The sequence below is a fragment of the Macaca mulatta genome, chromosome 13 (assembly GCF_049350105.2).
Source record: "Macaca mulatta isolate MMU2019108-1 chromosome 13, T2T-MMU8v2.0, whole genome shotgun sequence".
Taxonomy (NCBI): domain Eukaryota; kingdom Metazoa; phylum Chordata; class Mammalia; order Primates; family Cercopithecidae; genus Macaca; species Macaca mulatta.
In genome coordinates this window covers 16,581,390-16,591,430 of record NC_133418.1, presented here as the reverse complement: position 1 = coordinate 16,591,430, position 10,041 = coordinate 16,581,390, and the positions used below count along the sequence as shown (strand labels likewise).

The window sequence follows — 10,041 nt, the reverse complement described above, 5'->3', positions numbered from 1 at the left end:
TACTGTGTGAATTGTTACTTCACATTCTCATATTCTGTGTTCACTATTTGTGTGCCTTTTCCATTTTTGTTTTGACCATATCTCATTATTTTAACTGCCTTCTCCAAGACTCTAGATCTGCATTGACCAATAGAGTAACTACTAGTCACATGTGGCTATAAACTGTAAATTAATTATAATTAAATAACTAAATGGCATATCCTTAGTAGTAATAGCCAAATTTGTGGCCAAACTAGAAATTCTGTAACTACATATGTGTGGTAGTTACTGCATTGGACAATGTAGATACAAAGAATTTCTTTCATCACAGAAAATCATGTTGGGCATGTTGGCTGCCACTTATTTTTATTTTATTTTTATTTTTTATTTCTTTGAGACAGAGTTTTGCTCTTGTTGCCCAGGCTGGAGTGCAATGGCGTGATCTCAGCTCATCGCAACCTCCGCCTCCCAGGTTCAAGCGATTCTCCTGCCTAAGCTTCCCTAGTAGCTGGGATTACAGGCATGCGCCACCACGCCTGCCTGTTGTTTTTTTTTTATTATTATTATTTTTAGTAGAGACCGGGTTTTTCCATGTTGGTCAGGCTGGTCTCAAACTCCTCATCTCAGGTGATCCGCCTGCCTCAGCCACCCAAAGTGCTGGAATTACAGGTATGAGCCACTGCGCCCGGCCTTACTTTTAAATTCTATTTGTGTGCTTTATAGTTAAATTATATTCTGCTTCCCTACATTCATTTCCTTTCACAGATTTTCTCAGGCAATTTTTAAATTTCATTCATTTACCTTCTTGAGGAAAGTACTTAGATCATTTTTTAAAAATAATGTACAGCAAATAATTTTTCCACGGATATTGTTTTAGCTTTATTGTGTTGGTACTTTTACATACTATATTCAGGTATTACTATTTTTCATAACTTACTTTAAAAATTGTGCCAAGTTTATTTAAAAGAGATTTCTCCCTTGACTTTTGTAGGTCAGATTGTGTCTTCCATTACTGTTATTTTAGTTTAATTTTATTTTATTATATGTAAATATGTTGCATATTCCTTTTTTAAAAATGTGAGATTTTTTCTCTCTCTTGTTACACAAACTTTGTATGCAGTGTTCATTATGCACTTTAAAAATAAATATTTTGTTTCAGGGCATGGTGCTTTCACACATGCAACCTTAGAATAATTTTAAATTCCATTCCACTTTCACCATTCCTGAACTGCTTTGAATATATTGGATGTTGGAAGCCATGAGAGGTTTTGACTTGCAATCCAGTCAAGATAATAGGATTTTCCATTTATAGTGTAATGTGATACATATTCGTTTTGGTTTCATACTTTTAAAGAACCTATTCTCTTTTACTCTGTGGTGATCTTTGCTTTTCTATTTGTGCATTGCTAGAATGTCAGCTGCTGTTTCCCTGGCACCTGAGACGTTACTCAACACTGTATAGCGCTGGTGTTGAGAACTGAGAGAATCTACTAAATAATAGCATTTTTTTGAGACCGCAGTTCTGAATTAAAAGGAAGGGAAAGGACAGGCAAAAGAATATAGACATCAGCTATTTTTACTGAAGATCTGTTGGAGAACATGGTTTTGGTGTCCAGGAACTTGAGACCGAATACTGCATTCCTAATACTTCACTAAGATGTGCCTAAATAGCTCTGAAGGGGTTAGGAAGTCATAAGTCAGCTTCTTAATTGTTATGGGTGTCCTTAAAATATTAAGGTAATATTGAGAATGCAGAATGGCTCCTTCTTCATGACTTTTTAAGAGATCTGGGCCGGGCGCTGTGGCTCACGCCTGTAATCCCAGCACTTTGAGAGGCTGAGGCAGGTGGATCACCTGAGGTCAGGAGTTCCAGACCAGCCTGACCAAAATGGAGAAACCCCATCTCGACTGAAAATACAAAATCAGCCAAGCGTGGTGGTGCACGCCTGTCATCCCAGCTACTTGGAAGGCTGAGGCAGGAGAATAGCTTGAACCTGGGAGGTGGAGGTTGCAGTGAGCTGAGATTTCACCATTGCACTCCAGCCTGGGCAACAAAAGCGAAACTCTGTCAAAAAACAAAAAAGGAGAGAGAGAGAGAGAGAGAGAGAGAGATCTGGAGGGAGATACTAAGCTGTGCATGCTCTCATCTTGAAGTCACCAAATACGTAAGTTGCTATTCCTGCTCTGGTGAGAAGTTTGTCAATACATTTTTTCCATGAATTAATGAAAATTTTAGACCCATAACATAAATTTTAAAAAATTTATCCTAAAGATTGCTTGTGTATGTGTGTGTTTTGAAATATATTTAATCTCTACATACTGAAATAGTTTTTATAGATTCCACACAAGAGTCCTTTAGGAAAAAAGTGTGCTTTAATTTTCTTATAATATTTGTCCTTTTTTGCCCCTGACACAGTCTGTATATGACCATTTAAATTACTTTTAGTTCATGTTTGGGTTATAATCACACACAAATATTCTCTAAAGTCCAAATCTTATTTTGATATTTGAGGAAGAGTTTACATGGTAATAATATTAAGGGTTACAGCTGGTTTCACTGAAGCTTTGTAGGCATTCTCTAATACCTTATTGTTTTGAAGGAATATCTGTTCTGCTTGAATTATAGACTACATAATACATGTACTGTCAGGTACATTCATGGAAGGGACAGGCAGATGGAGTCATATGTTACTGGAGTCTCGATGAACAGATGTAGGAAATAGTCCAAGGAATAAGAAAAAAGTTGATACTGAAAAGTGCTTGTTGAAGTCTGTAAATGTGCATTAAAATGTGGCAGTAAAAATAGACACAGTGAAGTTTGGGAACTGGGGTCTAAATCCTGGAGTCCCCAGAATCATAGAGAACCTTGGTTAGGGGAGTAATTTTGTAAAAAAGCAAGAAGAGACAGTGACAAGGCAGAATATAATTAAAAGTATTGCTGTGTCATTTTCTAATTTTGTAATTTTGTCATATTTTTCAAACTCTGTTGATCATTTATTAAACTGGTAAATAAACTATAATCAACAGGGTTATTATAAGAGTTAAATAAGGAAATTTATGTATATCTATAAGCACAATGTCATAATTAATACAAAGCTACCCTTTTTATTTTTCCTGGACTTCATGTACAAATGGGTCAGTTAATTTTTTGTTTATAACACATAATTATCATTTGTACATAAAATATATTTAATTATTTTTATATTTTTAGCAGGGAAATAATACATGCATGTTTTCCCCCGTCTCAAACACATGCGTTCATATAAACATATCCATCTATATACCTACATATCTATGTATGAATATACACATGGATATCAGTATTTCTCAGCAAGTATGCATCATGATAATCAGAGATATTGCAACTAACAAGACTGATATAAACCATGATTGCAAGAATTTTAGATACCACCTTAGTAAAATATCAGATTGAGCTGCTACATTTCTCTCAGCCCTAAGTCATTTTGTATTTTCTGAGCATCTTAGAGGATTGTGACTGTATACACAGGACAGAAACACCATGACGCAGGGTACTGCTGCGAATTTCTGATGCAGGGGATTTTAAGGGCTAGATCAGCAGGATGGGAGTGTTGACCCTCCAAGTGAAATAAATTCCTGAATTGATTATCTCCATCCTAAAACAAACTTTTTTTTTTTTTTTTTTTTTTTTGGTGATACAGAGTCTTGCTCTGTCACCCTGGCTGGAGTGCAGTGTTAGGATCTCGGCTCACTGTAATTGCCTCCTGGGTTCAAGCAATTCTCCTGCTTCAGCCTCCTGAGTAGCTGGGATTACAGGCAAGCACCACCATGCCCAGCTAATTTGTGTATTTGTAGTAGAAATAGGGTTTCACCATTTTGGCCAGGCTGGTCTCGAACTCCTGACCTCAGGTGATCCACCTGCCTTGGCCTCCCAAAATGCTGGGATTACAGGTGAGAGAAACCGCACTTGACCCTAAAACAGCTTCTTACTTGATTGATTTCCGAGTTCCAAGGGAAAATACAAAAGTCGAAATTGAGAGAAAGTAAAAGTGGAGTAAGGCCTCAGAAGGCTGTGATTGGTGTTGGAGAAACACTACTAGGGCATAAAGCTGGGATAATAAAATCTGAGAAATCCCACAGTGTTTATCTACAGGTGGAAATCATATTCCACATGTGGGCGGAGTCAGGGATCCCTGTGTTTTAAAATCAGTGAGGGAATTGAATATCTGGACTTGTGTCAATTAACATACAAAACTCAGTGCTTTTGATGTTCTCATTCACAAGATATCTGTGTTCCTTCTTTGTCAGAAACCATAGTCATAGGCTTCCTAATTTTGACCTTGGGAAAAGAGGAGAGGCCTCTGTGTGTTTGTGACTGTTGGTCAGGCTGTGGTGCAGGGGGTGTCACCCTTCAGTGAAGGTCTGGCTTTTCATCACAGGTTGGTCTGAAAATTATGTACAAGGCTGGCGTCTCAGGTGTTCTTTCTCCAACCTCAGCTTTTCTTAGTGCCTGAAGTGTCTGCAAGTGGAAATCCAGAAGAAGACAGAGAGAAACTGAGTTCTTGACAATGCATTCACTAGTGAGTGGGGGATGGCTCTTTCTACTGAAATTATACCCATATTGCTGGCAAATGGGCAGTTTTCTCCAGTTTGCATGGGTGTTTCATTTTTATTCTTTTTTTGTTTGTTTTTATGATGCAAAATCCACCCAGCCTGGGTGTTCCAAATGCAATCAGGAGACTTTCAGGTATCTGGCCTCCAATTAAGTTTTCTCAGGACTCTAGGTTGGGTATCGTGTGTCAATGATTCCTAAATTATCAATATAATTTCTAATATTACACTACTTTATTCCGGCCCCTATGCAGGCTATTTACAAAAAAAGACATGAGACGTCTCATTTATGTATTTCTTTTTCTTCTATCCATCCTATAACCTCACAGGGAAATAATTGACCCATTAACTGTACCATCGGCTGACATAGACTTAGGATTGTGATGAATGCAGGCAATAGAGATGCGTGAAGAGCAGAAGATCACAGCCCAATAATGAGGCTGATGTTCTAGCAGCTGAGTTCAATAAATCCCATGTGATAGGCCTTGGGCAAGAGCTGCACAGTGTTGAGGAAAAAGGAGAGTTTGATAAAATATATTTATGCTTTTAAAAACTTTGCAAAAGGACAACTAAAGAAGTCATTATTATTCTTATACCCATTCATTTTACCTTTTGGTAATTAACCTTTTTGCCTTCTGGTAACTGAAAGTAACATATAAGAAATACAATTACTTAATTATGGTTGCACACTCAGGAGAAGGAATATAGTAGATATAGTACAATTTAGGGTTCTGTGGAAATGCTCTATAAGGGCTGGTTAGAAAAAAACAAAACAGTAAAGAGGCCTTTTTATCCTTGAACAAGCCAAGTGACAAGGTAAAGTTAAAAGAGAGGCAGTGATAACTGATGTTTGGGTTGACCAGAGAAAGTTGAGAACAGGAGGCTTCATATCACAGGAATCATCAGACTAAGACTTCCTCAGTATAGCAGCCTCAGCGGTCTTGTCTTGTGCGGCTGGACTGTCTTTAAGCCTTGTCATGAACACCTGAATTACATAACATTAGAGTGACTCTATGTATGAATTGAGTCCTATATTCTGTGTAAAACTTGTTCAGTTCTGAAGAATGCTGGAGTCTGGTTCATTGCTTTCTACCTTTTTAATGAATAAGGGACAAATGACCTGTATTTAGTAAATATTTGCTGGATAGGAAACATGTTTTCTATTACTTCTTTAGATTATTCAAAACACATAATAGGTCTTTTAACCATTTGATTGGTGAGAAACCTGTGGTTTATCTAGAGAAATAATTCATGTAATCACGGTCATGTTTAAAAAGTAGTAAATCATGGTTATTTGCCTTGTGACAAATCTGTAATTTACTTGAAATTCATGGTAAATTTGTTTTATTTATGAAGGTTCAAGTGAAAATTTTATAATCAGTTATGTACAGGTGATTAACACATTACTGAAAAATATCTGGGCTATATTATGCCACATCTCATGCGATATTTCTTCATAGGAAAGTTTAATGGATTAAGAGTGGGTATGTCTCTGTGAGTGAATTTGAAAGGCAGATACCAGTTTAGTGTTGAGAATGAACTGGCTGGAACCTAAAACACTGAGTGTTCTGCATACCCAGATCCTACCTATGTCATCTCAGCCTTCCTCCTCTGGACATTAAAAGGGATTCTCTGTCTAAACTAAAATGTCTGATGTTTTAGAACAAAGTGACTTTTGAAGATGTAGCTATTGACTTCACCCAGGAAGAGTGGGCCATGACGGACACATCCAAGAGAAAGCTGTACAGAGATGTAATGCTGGAAAACGTGTGTCAACTGGTGTCCCTCGGTGAGTCCCTCAACATTCACATACGTATGTAGACACACATTGACTCATTCATTCAATAAGTGTTGGAACAGCTTCCCCATATCTCACTCTAATCTCTGATTCTCTCGCAGATCTTATCTGAAAAAAAATTTGAGCTCTCTAAATCTGTCTGAAAGAAATATCTTTATTTTATTTTATTTTATTTAGTTTGTCACTCAATTAGAATGTAATCTTGACAAGGATGTCATGGTTTCCTTGGTACTCAGTCTCTAATACTCAGAACAGACCTGAGAACATAATGAATATTTTCAATGTATTAAATTAAATATTTTCTAAATAACTCTTCTGCTTCAGTCGCTATGCTTAGGCTGAGACCAATTAGTGAAAACAATAGCAATATCTTTTTTGTGTAGAACACCAATTATTTCTGTAAATCGAATTGTTTTTCTGTTCTGTATGAGAATAATAATAAACATATTGTGCAGAGATTTAATTAATCTCTTTCTGAAAAGACTGTGTATTACGCATCGTGTCTTGGAACTTAGGCATGGACTCAGCATTCATAGGTCCTGACTGTTTTGAATTTCCTTTTCCTGATGGACCTTTTGTTTGAATTTATTTTCTAGTCTCACGTTGGGTCAGAAAAATCCTGGGGAGTTTTCTGTGTTCTAGGTCTTGTGGCCTGAGCTGACCTTCACTGTTTTTATTCTTCCTTGATAGCCTGCCTTACAGTTGGTGATAATGCACATTTATTGACAGTGAACTCAAAACACATGTACTGTTTCCACTAACAGGGTACCAGATAAGCAAATCCTATATAACTTTGCAGCTGGAGCAAGGAAAAAAGCTCTGGCGGGAAGGAAGAGAATTTCTCCAAGGCTAGAATCTGGTTAAGCAACAGGGTCCTGTGCTCTAATAGGAGGAGGTGCTTCGTCAGTGAATAATATCAGTCAAATATTAATTAGCGGTTTTATTAAATGAGTGGTAATTTCTAAAATGTAGGTTAAGTTACTGGAGCAGAATTCCTTAGATGTTATTATCATTTTGTTCATATGTCAGATGCTACTCTTGTGTCCTCTTGCCTTTTCTTTTACTTTCGGGAAAAGGATAATTCATGTACTTGTTGGGGTTAAACTGTCACATGCTGACTCTTTTCCCGATACCCCTGTGAAGACTATCCCTCTATTTACCTGCCTGATATCTCATTTCCATTTTAACTCTTTTCACGTTTTAATTTTAAAACTCTTTTCTAATTGCTGACGCTGTACAATCTGTTTCTTCTATTGAAGTATTTTCTTCAATTGAAGTATTTTCTTCATTTGACACATTTGCCACATCTAAGTGTCAATTTTTGAAAAAAGTAAACGGGCCTTGGGGTTTTTCAAACAATTTTATTACCATAATACCAAGGTAACAATTTATTTTTCAATTATTTGAGACAAGGAAAGTGCCCTTAAGAAAAAACACACGAAATTCATGCATCCTATCAGAAAAGATGCATCCACTGGTATGACAATGGTGAGTTTTATAGCTGTGTACACCAGCCATCTAAGTTAAAGACCTGGTAATGGGTTAAGTTAGTAATGACACACAGTCACCTGAGTGTAATTAGGCTGGCATTAAGTGCTTTCTAAGCAAAAAAAATTTGATAGTTTGAATTCAGTGAATAAAGTGACCTGTGTTCTAAACCATAACATGAGATCTTTAAAATAGAACAAGTGCGTGTACATTGCTCATGCTCAGACTTTGAAAGATATTGATATCATCACAATTAATAGAATAACTCTGTAGTTGGGATCTTATAAAAGAGAAAATATCTGTGTCTGCAGGAGACAATGTGTACGCAAGTGTCAATCGAGAAAAATGACGAGACAAGTCTCAATCATTGTAGGAGATTTATTTGCCAGAGTTAAGGACATGCACCTGGGGGACAGGTGTATGCCTTTCTCCAAAGATGATTTTCTCTAAATTTAAAGGGGGAAAGGGTGGGATATTGAGAAGTACACAATTTTCATGTAAAAGGTGGGTAGAAAAAAATAGTAATTCGTACATTTTTCTGGCTCAGTGAATCTGGATTGTTTTTACATGAGATGACATAAACAAATGAGGCAGAGGAATAATGCAGGAGAGCTGCATTTTATATAAGACAACATAGGCAAAATGGGGCAGGGAAACAATCGGATATGTATTTGTGTCTGGTGAACTGGGGATGACTGCGCCTGTAAAGACAAGCTATCAGTTTGCATTGCCATGGTGTAACTTTAACAGCTCATGAGGAATTTCCTTGTGGGCAAAATACTGGCGAGGCAAGTAGCTTTTCATCTTGTAGCCATATTATTTAGGAACCAGAAGGGGGAGGCAAGTTTGTGTGACCCTGTTCTCAGCTTGATTTTTCCCTTTGGTTAAATGAGTTTGGGGTGCCAACATTTAATTTCCTTTCACACAAGCAACATTGGAAAGATTTCAACTGGACTCTACTACTGAATGGTTGGTCTAGGATTCAAAGGTGGTGAAATGAACGTATAGATGTATGTCGGTAAATCAATAAGAGCTTTTAATCTTTGTCCCTAAAGGAGAACTCTCTCACTCTGGAGGATCCCTTTGAATGTAATGATTTGAGAGAAGATTGCACTCACAGTTCCACAATGACTCAGCGTTTGTTAACTCAGAGTGGAAAGAAACCCTACATCAGCAAACAGTGTGGAAAATCCCTTAGTAATCAGTTATTCCCTAAACCACATAAACAAATTCATACTAAAGGTAAATCATATCAATGTAATATATGTGAAAAGGCCTATACTAATTGCTTTCACCTTAGATGGCACAAGATGACTCACACTGGAGAGAGGCCATATGCATGTCATCTATGTGGAAAATCCTTCACTCTGTGTTCTCACCTTAGAAGACATGAGAAAACTCACACGGGAGAGAGACCGTATAAGTGTCATCAGTGTGGGAAGGTTTTATTCAATCCTTTAACCTTCGAAGACGTGAGAGAACTCACCTTGAATAAAAGCGTTATGAATGTGATAAAAGTGGGAAAGTCTTTAGTCAAAGCTCTGGCTTTAGAGGACACACAAGAATTCACACTGAAGAGAAACCACATACTTGTCTTCTATGTGGGAAAGACTTTAGTCTATCTTCTGACCTTAGATGATATGAGAGAACATGCACTGGAGAAAAGCTATATGAATGCCATTTATGTGGGAAAGCCTTCAGCCAGTGTACTAATCTTAAATAACATCAGAAAAGTCACCCTGGAGAGAAAATGATAAACGTCTTCAGAACATATTCTGACTTTAGATGACATGGTGTTAGGAATGACGAATGTAAGGAATATGGAAGAGACTTCAGCTGTAGTTGTAACATCTAAAAATGACAAAGGACTCACATTTTGAAGAATTACTATAATCAACATGGACGTTACTTCAGTTACCTTTATTCTTCAGTCCTCATCAATAAATTCATATGGAAGAGAAATTGTACGACATGTATGTACCAAAGACTTGTTAGTGATCTGATCATAAATGACACGAGAGAGCTGAAACTGTCAACATAATAAACTAAAAGTCTTCAGCAACAGTTTTAATAACTTAAAACATGTGGGACTTTCAGGTAGAGAATCTCTAGCTCTGCATTCAGTGTGAAAATGTTTTTATGTGCAATTTGTTGTCAACTAACATAAGAAAACTTTACTTGGATGA

At 37.0% G+C, this 10,041-nt stretch overlaps 1 pseudogene; it reads left to right on the top strand.

The window, feature by feature from the left end:
* Positions 1-4,526: 4,526 nt before the first annotated feature.
* On the top strand, positions 4,527-9,494 carry LOC144333937 (zinc finger protein 705A-like; annotated as a pseudogene).
* The last annotated feature ends 547 nt before the right edge of the window (positions 9,495-10,041 follow it).